The 11,875-nt window shown below is 40.3% G+C and overlaps 1 protein-coding gene across 3 annotated transcripts in view; it reads right to left on the minus strand.

The window, feature by feature from the left end:
• Nucleotides 1–11,050, minus strand: part of LOC149237299 (DNA polymerase delta small subunit-like) — a 203,212-nt gene extending 192,162 nt beyond the window's left edge. For all 3 annotated transcript variants that reach the window (XM_089372620.1, XM_089372619.1, XM_089372618.1), the window contains exons 1-2: nucleotides 10,897–11,050; nucleotides 10,664–10,778 (exon numbers count right to left, since the gene is read on the minus strand). The gene's annotated coding sequence lies outside the window, so the exon portion shown is untranslated. The remainder of the gene's footprint in view (nucleotides 1–10,663; nucleotides 10,779–10,896) is intronic.
• Nucleotides 11,051–11,875: the final 825 nt, after the last annotated feature.

The raw sequence follows: 11,875 nt of genomic DNA on the forward strand, positions 1-11,875 counted from the left end.
ACAACAACTACAAAGGCAATGGCAATCAAAGGAACAACAAGTTCAACAATAAAAAAAAGAGGAATGCTCTTGCTGCTCGATATGGAAATGGTCGTCCTCCCAAAAGATCAAGAAATTACAAGTATGAGTAAAGTAATGTTGTAGAAAAAACAAAATGAATTTTATCTTATTTCCGCTTTATCTACTGCTTCTCCTCCGGATACATTGGATCATTGGTTGATTGATAGTGGAGCCTCAAGGCACTTCACTGGGTACAAACTCTCAAATTTGCTTGAAAAGAAGACTAACTTGTAAATCATACTTGGAGATAATGCCACCCATCCCATGAAAGGAATAAGTACCGTCACTCTTCACTTGAATCAAGGGGGTACTCTTCACTTGAATCAAGGTCAAACCATTCATCTACAAGAAGTATTGTATGTGCCCGATTTGAAGAAGAACCTGGTATCTCTTTCTACGATGGAAGATAAAGGCTTCAAGGTAGCATTCATTGATGGAAAGGTATGTCTTTGGCAAAAAAGCCTAAAGATGCATTTACTCTTGGCTTTAGGGTTGATGGTCTTTATCAAGTTGAACGAAGTCCTTTGGGAGCCATGTCTTGCGACACTAATCTTCAATCCAAATTATGGCACTAGAGATTTGCCCACCTTCATTACAAAGCCTTACCTGGTGTAAGGAAGATGGCTGCGGGTATGCCCGATTTCAACATGAATCATGAAGGTGTTTGTCAGGGTTGTGCAACTGGGAAACTTACAAGGGGACCATTCCCCTCAAGTGAAAGTCAAACTTCTGATATTCTTCAACTAGTCCATTCTAACCTATTTGGTATGTTGCCCGTAACATCATTAGGAGGATACTTATATTATGCTATCTTTGTGAATGACTTCTCTCGCCAAACATGGATCTATTTCTTGAAGAAGGATGAAGTATTCAAATGGTTATGTGCTTTCAAGGCCTTGGTGGCAAATCAAACAGGGAAGAATATCAAAATATTGAGGACCAACAATGGGACCGAATATGAATCAAATGAATTCAGTGACTATTGTAGAGAACTTGGGATTAAGAGGGAGACAATCGTTGCATACACTCCTGAGCAAAATGGAGTTGTTAAAAGAAAGAATCGAACGATCATGGAAGCCACCCGTGCCATGCTTCATTATCTAGGTCTACTAAAATTCGTATGCGGAGAAGCTGCAAATACTGTCGTATATGTTCAAAACATGTGTCCACATCAAGCATTGAATTTTAAGACACCCGAAGAAGTTTTCACTGGTAAGAATCCTGATGTTTCTCATTTTATGATATTTGGTTGTCCCGTGTATTTTCATGTGCCTAAAGAGAAGAGAAACAAGTTGGGAGCATGCAGGAAGAAAGGAACTTTTGTGGGCTATAGTGAAAACTCAAAGGCATATAGAATCTATGTGCCTGGTCAACGAGATGTGGAAGTAAGCCATGATGTCACATTTGATGAAGACACTGCTCTTGGGAAAGCCAAAGATCTCCCCCTTCCAAGAAAATAAAATGATGGTGCTACATGAAAGCAGGAAGAACCTTCATCCGATGAGCCTATGCCCGATGTTGAAGGTCTGATGGATCCCATTGATCCACCTCCTAGTGATCCCTCTACCTCAAGGAAAAGACCGTTGTGGCTCAAAGACACTCTCGAAGATGCTGAAAATCATATTGCTCCAAGAGGGACATTTCGTGAAAGTAATAAGTCCACCAAGTATCAAGGGTACCTTGTTGCTATGAGTACTATTGTTCAATCTGAGCCTTGTACATTCGAAGAAGCCGTGAAACACCAAGTATGGAAGGATGCGATGAATGAGGAGTACGAATCCATCATGAAGAATGATGTCTGGGATGTGGTTCCTAGACCCAAGGACAAGTCTGTGGTCACTTCTAAATGGCTTTACAAAATCAAACATGGAGTTGATGGGAGTGTTGAAAAATACAAGGCCAAGTTCGTTGTTCGAGGCTTTTCTCAAAAGGAAGGGGTGGACTATGATAAGATATTTGCACCAATTGCCTGATATACCACTATCTGTTCGATTATTGCTCTTGTTGCCTCTCAAGGATGGAGCCTACACCAAATGGATGTTAAGACTGCTTTCTTGCATGGCTCGATTAAGGAGGAAGTCTACTTGGAACAATCGGAGGGGTTCGAAGTACAGGATCAAATGACACACGTATGCAGATTGAAGAAAGCCCTCTATGGGTTGAAGCAAGCCCCCAGGGCTTGGTATGAGAGGATTGATAACTATCTTATGAAGCTGGGATTTACAAGAAGCGATGTTAACCCTAACCTATATTTCAAGGTTGAAATAATAGGCCTCTCATTCTAGTCCTTTATGGGGATGATCTCTTTCTGACAGGTGCAGACCCTCTCATTTATCAATGTAAGAGAGTTGGCTTCCAAGTTCGAGATGAAGAACCTAGGACTGATGCACTACTTCTTAGGCCCGTAGGCCTAGCAAAATTCAGGTGAGGCTTTCCTTTCTCAAGGAAAATACATTGTGAAGTTGTTTGAGAGATGTGGGATGGTGGATTGCAAGACCGTGTCTACTCCAATGGAACTCAACTTCAAGAAGTTATGTGGAAGTGTTGTTGGGCCCAAATTGGCAAATCCTTCTGAATATAGGCAACTTGTGGGCCCTGATGTTCTTGGTAAACTCGCATCCCAACATATGCTTCGTTGTGAACACCTTGAGTCAATTTATGGTTGAGCCTCATCACATACATTGGATTGTTGCTAAGAATATCTTGAGATATATCTGGGTCACAATCTATTATGGACTGAGATACATTGCCGAGAATTTGAGGCTGCATGGATATTCATATGCTGACTGGGCTGGCAGTGTGGTGGATCATAAGAGCACGTATGGATGTTGCTTCTCATTGGGGTCGGCTTCAATTTCATGGACAAGCAGGAAGCAGAAATCGGTTGCACTAAGCATCGTCGAGGCCGAATACATTGCAGCTAGTATGCCCTGTTGTGAAGTTGTTTGGTTGAGGAAACTCTTCAATGAGCTATTTGAGCACGTGTTGAATACCATCGTGATCTTCTGCGACAACCAAAGTGGCGTTCGCCTTTCAAAGAATCCCGTGTTCCGCAACCGCTCCAAGCATATTGATATCAGGTGCCACTTTATCTGGGATATGGTACAACGAGGAGCAATAAGGCTCCAACACATCAGGACTGATGAGCAGGTCGCAAATATCCACACGAAGCCTTTGGGGAAGGTCAAATCGTAACCTTCCGAGAGAGACTTGGAGTCGTGGAAAGACCCTCCCATGAGGGTCTCGCTTGAGTTGGACACTGAGCTTTGGGAGCTCCTGGGGGCTTGGGGTACTTTTTGGAGCTATGAGCGACTGTAGGGTGAGTGGTTCACCTTCCCCTATGTGATGCGTTGTGTACAGGGTAAGTGGTTCACCTTCCCCTGTGATACCCCATGGTGACGTGTGTAGGGTGAGTGGTTCACCTTCCCCTACTAGACACGTGTGTAGGGTGAGTGGTTCACCTTCCCCTACGATTGACATATGCATAGGATGAGTGGTTCACCTTCTCCTATGGCATATGAGCAGGATGAGTGGTTCACCTTCTCCTGTTGATGCCCCAACATACATCCTACCCATGTAGTTTGGGACTCATGGGAAGTACCTCTCATCTGGCCAATGAGTTAAGAAATGTGGATAGGGACCATATCACTACCGATGGACGCATCATGTACTAACGTACTCCCTATGTTTAGGATGCATGGTGTTCAACAACTTGATCTAGGATCATTTGAGGTTTTACCTCGAGACTAACTTTTGTCAGTAGAGAGTGGTAAGGTCTTGTGACTCACTCTAAATCGATTCTTCTTCATTATTACCTCAGGGTTCAGCAAAGCAGAGATGAGATGACAGAGATGGCGCATGACGACAGGATGGCATGATGATGACAGATGGATTGGCAAGTGGAATTCTCCCTAGTTGAGGGGGAGTGTTAAAATTGGAAACTATGGCCAAATTCCACCTTGAGACAGCACATTTGATGGAGATGATGGTTGCATTGGATTCCTCTTTTCGAGAGGTCAAAGACTGATATAAAGATCATCTCATTCGGACAAGCAAAAGTGTGATTTTGAATTTATGCCCACACATGTGCAAATTGTTCAGGTCGACCTCATCATCATGTAGGTTCAAGAAGCCCAATGGTTGTCTCTTCACCCACAACGAATTATGTAAATACAAGAGACCTCACACCTCATTTGGAACATTCATCACTCACACATTCTTCTCTCTCTTCATCAAATTGGTTCGTACAGTTATTGGGCGGCCTCTCTCTCTCACACGTGTGACAAGGAGGACAGATTTTCTGGGTAGAATTACAGCGCGAAATTTCAAACTTCAGAGACAGGTTTGACTAGCGTTGACCGAGGGGTTGCTGACCAAGTTTGACTATGTTTTGAGGGTCAAAGGTTCGATTTTTCTAGACCACATTGCTGGGCACAAAAACCAAAAAAATATGGGTTGTTTGACCTGTGTTGACTTCAGGGTTGGCTGTTGTTTAACCGCAAAAAAATACAACAGTTTTCTCTCTCCTTTGACTAAGTTTGACCAAGCTGTTTTGGGTTGAATTCATCCTCCTGATCAGGTCGAGTTTGACTGAGGAAGACCGAGTTGCTTTGGGGACGATTTGTTGTTGTTTTGACCAACGTTGACTTTCTGGTTAGGGCTAAAGTTTGACTGCAAAAATTTACAAGATTGTTTTGACTTTGTATTGGGCAAATCAATTTGACTTTTGTACTCTCTTTGTTGAACTTTCGATTTAATAAGAAGAAGAATTGATCAAAGGGTTTTCCCCACATTGGGGTTTTTCCCTGGCATCCGCCAAATCTGGTGTCCTCTTGTCTTGGCTTGTCTTCTGTATTTTGTTTCATGTTCTATTTGCTTTTACTGTCAATGTGATTATTGTGATTGTTATTGGAAATTCGAAATTGTTATTGGGCTACTAAGGAAAATAGAAGTAAATTGTGCTAAGCATAGAACATACCATTGTTAACTAAAATTAACAAACATACTCTGAGAGAACCCGGGTGAGGTATGTTCCGAGAGGTACAATGATGATGGTGTCTATCAATAATTGGTCTCGCCAGCATTGTGCTTTGATCTTGTGGAGAGATAGAGTTGTTAGTCAAGGCCTTGCTATATGACAATGTTGGTTGGTATGATGCTAAACAGATGGGTTACCAATCTGACTCTTCTTATGAGATCTCTTCAGATTGAGAATGTCCATGTACCATTTATGAATACCTCCCTAGTTAAGAGGGAGTGTTGAAAAATGTGTAACTAGGTTCGGTCTTCATAAATATGAAATGTACTTTTGATTCTTGTATATTGTAAAATGAAAGAAAAATTATTATTATTATTTTTGGAGCATGGGTTTCATGCTCAAGATCTTTTATTTTAGAGGTCAAGCACCCATTGAGTGCTTCTAGGGTTTGTCCTAGGTCTGAAGCCAAAAGAGTCATTGTCATAAGTTGAAGACCCCATCGGGCACATTGTAACTTGTAAAGAAAATTATTTTTTGTCATTAAAAGTGTCAAAATACCCTTCAAGTCCAAGTCGGCCAGGCAGTTGGAAAATCTGCCTAAATTGAGGAGCCACGTCCACCTTGAGAAGCTGATATAAAGGAGGGAACTCGACCTCCTTGGAATTCATTCATCACTCACTCATTCAAGCGAAGGAAGAAGAGGAAGAAGGCAACAAAGAAGGAAGAGGACAAAGAAGACTTGTTTCTAGGCTATTTCTCTCTCACACGTGCAAAGGAAGGCTAGGGTTTTTGTTGCTGGTCTAGGCTTTTTCTGCTGCAGGTTCAATCTTGAAGAAGGAAGAGAAAGAAGGTCAGCGAAGGTCACATTAGGCCATCCTCAAGCACCAGAAGAAGAAGAAAGCCAAGCAAAGCTCTGAAGAAGCCTTGGGAAACCAGAATAAGCTCACACGTGTGGCAGTAGCTGCTGCTGGGAGGGCCGAAAATTTCAGACTTGCAATAGAGGCCGAAATTCTGAAGCTGGGGGTCGAAGTTGTGTTGCTGGAAGAGATTTGACTGGGTTTGACTTGGACAAAGGAAGCACATCATCCGAAAGGGTTGGACTTGGTCTTGGAGGGTATTGATCTTAGTCTAGAGGTCATGGAATTCGTCAATTGAAGAATCTATAAGAAGAGAAGAGATTTGTGGGTTTTCCTCTCAAGTGGAGAGGTTTTGGCCCTGGCTTGCAGCCTACATTCTGTGTTCTTGTGTACTATTGTTCTTCTTGTTTTGGTAGCTATTTGATGATATACAAACATAATAATAAGTAAAGAAGCTAATAAGTAAGAAAAAAGTAAAAAGAGATCACAAGCAGTTATCAAGAAAAGAGATATCACTCTAATCATTGCCCTATAGATTTCTCAACAATGAGAAAAAGCGTAAAGAAAAAGAGGGCACTCCAACCTAAAGACCCCCTAGGTTTGGAGGGTTGTCACCCTCATTGAGGCCAATTAATTCCAGCGTTAATGGAGTCAATGAGCAACACAATGAATAAAGGAGTTTTATTTGACAATGTTGGGAAGGAAAGCTTCTATCTAACAAATTAAGTTAAAAATTTAAAGAGTTAAGATCAAAGGAGTTTTGTTTGACAACATTTAGAAGGAAATATTCCAGTCGCCAAATGATCAAAGAAAAGTAAAAAAGTTAAGATTGCATTAAAAATTCTAAGATGACTTCTGTAATTTTACTTTGGTTTAATCTGCCTGAAAGTTATAACTAGGGCTTAAATTATGTAACTTTTAATATAGTGATGAAAAAACATATTTTTCTAAATCTTCTAGTTGCTTGAGATAGAAATATAAAAATAAAAATAACAATTCCAAGAGTCAAAATTGTTGATGCCATTTTCAGCAATTATCAAGCATACCACATGGTTTTCTAGCACCAACTACCTAGATAATATATGTCATAGTCCAAATGTCAAATCACTAAGTGTGTTTATTTTTTATGGTGCCACCTAGCACCAATTGAGTCAGGGTGTGTCCAAACATCCCCACATCCATCAAGCAACGTTTAGATGTCCTTGCCACGCAAAGATGCCCTAAATTTGCAGGGGATGTCCCTAAGAACACTTGGAAATTGTATTTCCTACTTGTCTTAGTTGTGATTCATTCTATCCACAAGAGTTTGTTCCTATTCCTTAGGGTTGTTATATCTAGATGTTCCTAGATTGGTGTGTGGTTGAGATATTCTCTCAACCAAGTGATTATGTGTCCAAGATAGTCTACCTATCTTGAGATAATACTAAATGTATTTATATGTAACCTTATTTGATATGAATATACAATTTAGTGTGCATTATTGAATTTTAAGTTGGTATCAAAGCCCGTAAGGACCTGGGGCCTTGGCTATTGTTTTTAGTTTTTGTCTGTCCATCTTCTTGTTTGTCGAATCTCGGCTGCACTTGACAGATGGTGGAAGTTGTGCAAGCCTTGATGAGCCATCTGCACATGCCGTGTGATACGGAATCATCCCACGGGAGGATACAGTAGCGCCGCGAGCTAATCTCGCTGCCTCTGATGCCCTCGTCCAATCATATGCTTTCGTTGCGTAGACCTGTGGATGGTGGCATTGAGTTTTTCATCCGCGGAACTGTGTGTATAAGCTGGATGAAGTTATGGAGCACCTGAGTCAGCAATTTCCTAACGGTGGCAGGTGCAAGCCTCCGCCTGCCTTTAGGAGCGTCGTTGACACGATGCCGACGGTGAAGATTACAGAGAAGCATCTGTGTATTGAGTCACACTGCGTTGTTTGTACCGATGAGTTTGAAAACGGGAGGGTAGCAGTAACAGTCGTTCGTGGCCGAAGAGTGCTCAAGGTCCCTTCTTCAAGATTCAAGAACGTGGTCAATTCGGTTAATAATGTAATGGGCAGAAGTGGGTTAGGACCAAGACCATTATCAATAGCTTTATTCCTAAATGGAAAGCACAGTATATAGGGGAGGTTTTCGATCCATGCACTATGATCACAGTTGGAGTTTTCGATAATTGTCATCTGCATGGCAGGCGCAGTAATGACAAGGATTTCAAGGATGCCAAGATTGGCAAGGTACGTATTTGGTTCTCGACTCTTGAAACTGATCGAGTTTATACTCATGCTTATCCTTTGTTGGTTTTGCATCCGTCTGGTGTGAAGAAAATGGGTGAGCTTCAGCTCGCAGTGCGGTTCACTTGCTCATCTCTGGTGAACATGATGCACATTTATACTTCCGCTCATCCTTTTGTCTTTCTTGTCCAACACGATTAGGATTCATTGTCTCCTTGGGCTTTGGATGTTGAGGAGGAGAATGACGAGGTTTACAGTCTTACCCACCTTCGTATTCGATGGTCGCAATATCGTCGATGTTGAGAAGCTGAGAAAGATTAGGAAGCCTCTGGATCCATAGGTCAAGGATTTTCTTGCCGCACCTTCGAGTTGGGAGGCACATGGTACAGTAACTCTATTTCTAAATTCTGTTGTTTATTCAATTGAGCAGCAGCATTCGAGAATTGTTGTGCAGTGAAGCGATGGACTCCCATGGTGTTCCAACAACTTATGTCTGCAGTCTTCTCACCACAGGAAAAGGCGTTTTTTTCTAGACATGTTTTATGATGGTAATCCTAGAGAGAAAATAAGAGGCGATTGTTTGTCGTGTGGCACAATCTTTCCAATGTTTTGGATCAGTGGTGTAATTGTTTTTCAAATAGTGGTTTAAAGTCATCTGTGGGCAGAGATAGAGAAATTTAATGTTTTGTTAATCTGAAAGTTTATTTTTTATGTCTTGGAATCATGGATAAAATTATTGAGCCTAGCTAACTCAATTTAGGTAAAGTTATTTTGTTAGAATTCGCAACTCTAACAAATGACAGGTTAAGCATGGAGTTCCAAGATTTAATTGACAAAGACAAAGATGCCCAAGATGTGAACAATTTCAAAAGATGAGGGAAAGGAGCAACTTAGCGATTAAAGGATGATGGACAACTAAGTTAAAGTTTGTGTGAGTTTGTGGAATAGACTCATGATCATGGTGTATTATGTGTCACATACATTTATTAATAAGCAAGTCTAGGATGTTTTGTAGTGGTCTTTGTAAAGTATGTACCTGGTAACTCCAAGAGTTGGAGTGTGTAATGTAAGCCTGATGAGGCATGTGTACCCCCATAAAGTTTGTGGTAATCTTAAAACCACTTTGTAATTGCAGGTTTGTGGTAAGTTGGAAACCACTTTGCAGTGTTGGTTTGTGGTAAGCCAGAAACCACGTGTGAGAGTGAAGTGGACAGGGATTCTTGTAGGCATGGTTTAGGGTCAGCCGAGAAAACCCTGGGCCAGGTTAAGTTGGGTCTGTGTTGAGCCTTCATGGCTGAATTGAGTGCCTTGGTGGCAGAGTTGAGCCTCCATGGCTGTGTTGAGCCTTCGTGGCTGAATTGAGTGCCTTGGTGGCAAAGTTGAGCCTTGGTGGTTGTGTTGAGCCTTGGTGGCTGAGTTGAGCCTTGGTGGCTAAGAGCCCTTGTTGGCATGGTTGAGGGTAATCCAATAAAACCCAGAGCATGGTTATGGGTAATCCAATAAAACCCATGATGATGATGGAGGGGGATTTGCAGGTACAGGTACATGTATGCAGTTATAATGGTTGACAAAACCATGTATGCGAAGGGCATCCTAGTAGACTGGCAGTTGCAACGGTTGGCACCCATGCATTCTGGTGGATGGTTGCTCCTTTATATGGATGTCGACATATAATTTGTTATGTTCGACCACAACTAGACTTTGCAAATTGAGATCGAGACAAGTAGTCATTAAGGGGGTGACATTGAAATTGTAATTCCTACTTGTCTCGGTTGTGATTCATTCTATCTACAAGAGTCTGTACCTATTCCTTACGATTGTTATATCTAAATGTTCCTAGATTGGTATGTGATTGAGATATTCTCTCAACCAAGTGATTGTGTGTCCAAGATAGTCTAACTATCCTCCCCAGCCAAGCAATCCTAGAGGACGGTGAAACACAAGGGACACATCCCCAAGGGCAGAGACAGACCCCATGCTACAGCCTATAGTAATTATTCCATCTAAAGAATATGTGATTCTATGATAATATATCTCTTCGGATGTGATATGAAGTCAGCTTAGAATTGTAATGTGGTAAACGAAAGACGATCATTCTCTATTTAAAGGACTCAATTTCCCATGTCTGAACATTCTTGGAGTTTTGTTGAGCATTTCCCATCTTTGTCCACTTTTGCACATATCATTCACTACATAAGGCTATCGTTCTTTTCCATCATTCACAGATTATGTAAGTTACTCTTATTTTGGTTCTTTTCATCTTCTCTCACTCGTTGTGGACATAGAGCTAAGTTACTATTACCAGTCCACTAAATAATTCCAACATCGTCAAATTATTGATTTTGAAAATAAACAATTCCACATTCTCAATAAATTCGTTTTCTTAAATTAGTACAAATTGATGGGTTTTACAGCACTACTGTCTAACTCGAGTGCATCTTAATCGTAGTTTCTTGCGTAACATGTTATCGATGTTCTGATCTTTGCTTCCATGTTTGTTACTAATCGCGATATGCGGTAAAATAGGCGAAAATGGTAGCTTACCTCCAAATTCTTTTGCAAAGCCTTCAGAAGGAAGAAAGTAATAGTGCCAACGTTGATAAGAAAAAAAGCTTGCAAGCTTGAACAAAATCTTTAATCCCCTCCCCACTGCAAATATCTAGAAACATAAAGAGAGGTAAATCCCCCAAAAGGGCACAAATGAACTGCTATTGATTCAGTGCAGTTTACAGTTCATGGCCTGGAATGAAAATGACAGGCTGGGAGCAGTGCCTTACCTAAGCGATGAATGGTTGGTTACAACAGATTCGGAACATTACACATAAAATTGGCTGTCAAAACCCTGAGACCGAATATTTCAAACGCCTTCGCGAGAGGTAAAATGGAAATGGTAGGCCAGGTTACAAATAAAACCGTCCCGCCAAAGCTCCGACAGACTTGACGAATGTTTGTGTAACTTTAAAGTTGTAATTTTATTTAATATTGAAATAATAAAAATAAAAAACACAATATTTCGAAATATGCGCCAACACCAGTGTTGCAATGAGTAATTGCTAGTGTGGGTATTTTAGTTTTTGATACTAACAAAATATTTAATTTAATAATGTTATTTTATTTTTAATTTACGGAAGTATTTGAAATTTAATGTTAAAAAATAAATTTATTAATTTATTAAATTAAAGGGAAAGATTTTATATAATTATGGAATAAACTCATTCACATTGTATACTTATAAAAAAAAACCAAACATTGATTCTTTGTAAAAAATATTAAATGGTTTTGTGAAACTTTGATACATTGTTTTCAAGTAATATTATAATGTCCAGATATATGTAGGTTGTAAAAATAATTATAAATAAATAAGTGTTTGTTTCTATCTAAAAACTTAGCAAAAGTTATCATAAAAAAAATATTTTTTTTTAACAAAAACGGATATAGTTTGTATTAAAAGAAGTCTAAAGCTGGCCGGTTACATTTAGGAAGCCCATGAACCGGCTATCCTCAACATGTAGAAAAACTGACTTCCTAACCTTAATATTTTGATTCTTCTTAGCTCCGTTAGTCAAGCCTATTTCCCTAATTTCCCCATGCTTGTGAATACAGACAAACTGCTGAAGTAAAAGACAGTAATACATGAGAAACAGAATTAAGGGATTGGATCCCAATCTTCAACCCCGTCTCTTATCTGGGTGCCTGCAGGAAGGAGGACTGCTTTGTTGGCTTCCGCATCCGCTTCCTTATTATTCTGCCGAAGAA

The sequence above is a fragment of the Pinus tabuliformis genome, chromosome 8 (genome assembly GCF_031772625.1).
Source record: "Pinus tabuliformis cultivar Carrire ecotype Pingquan chromosome 8, CPIR1, whole genome shotgun sequence".
Lineage (NCBI taxonomy): Eukaryota > Viridiplantae > Streptophyta > Pinopsida > Pinales > Pinaceae > Pinus > Pinus tabuliformis.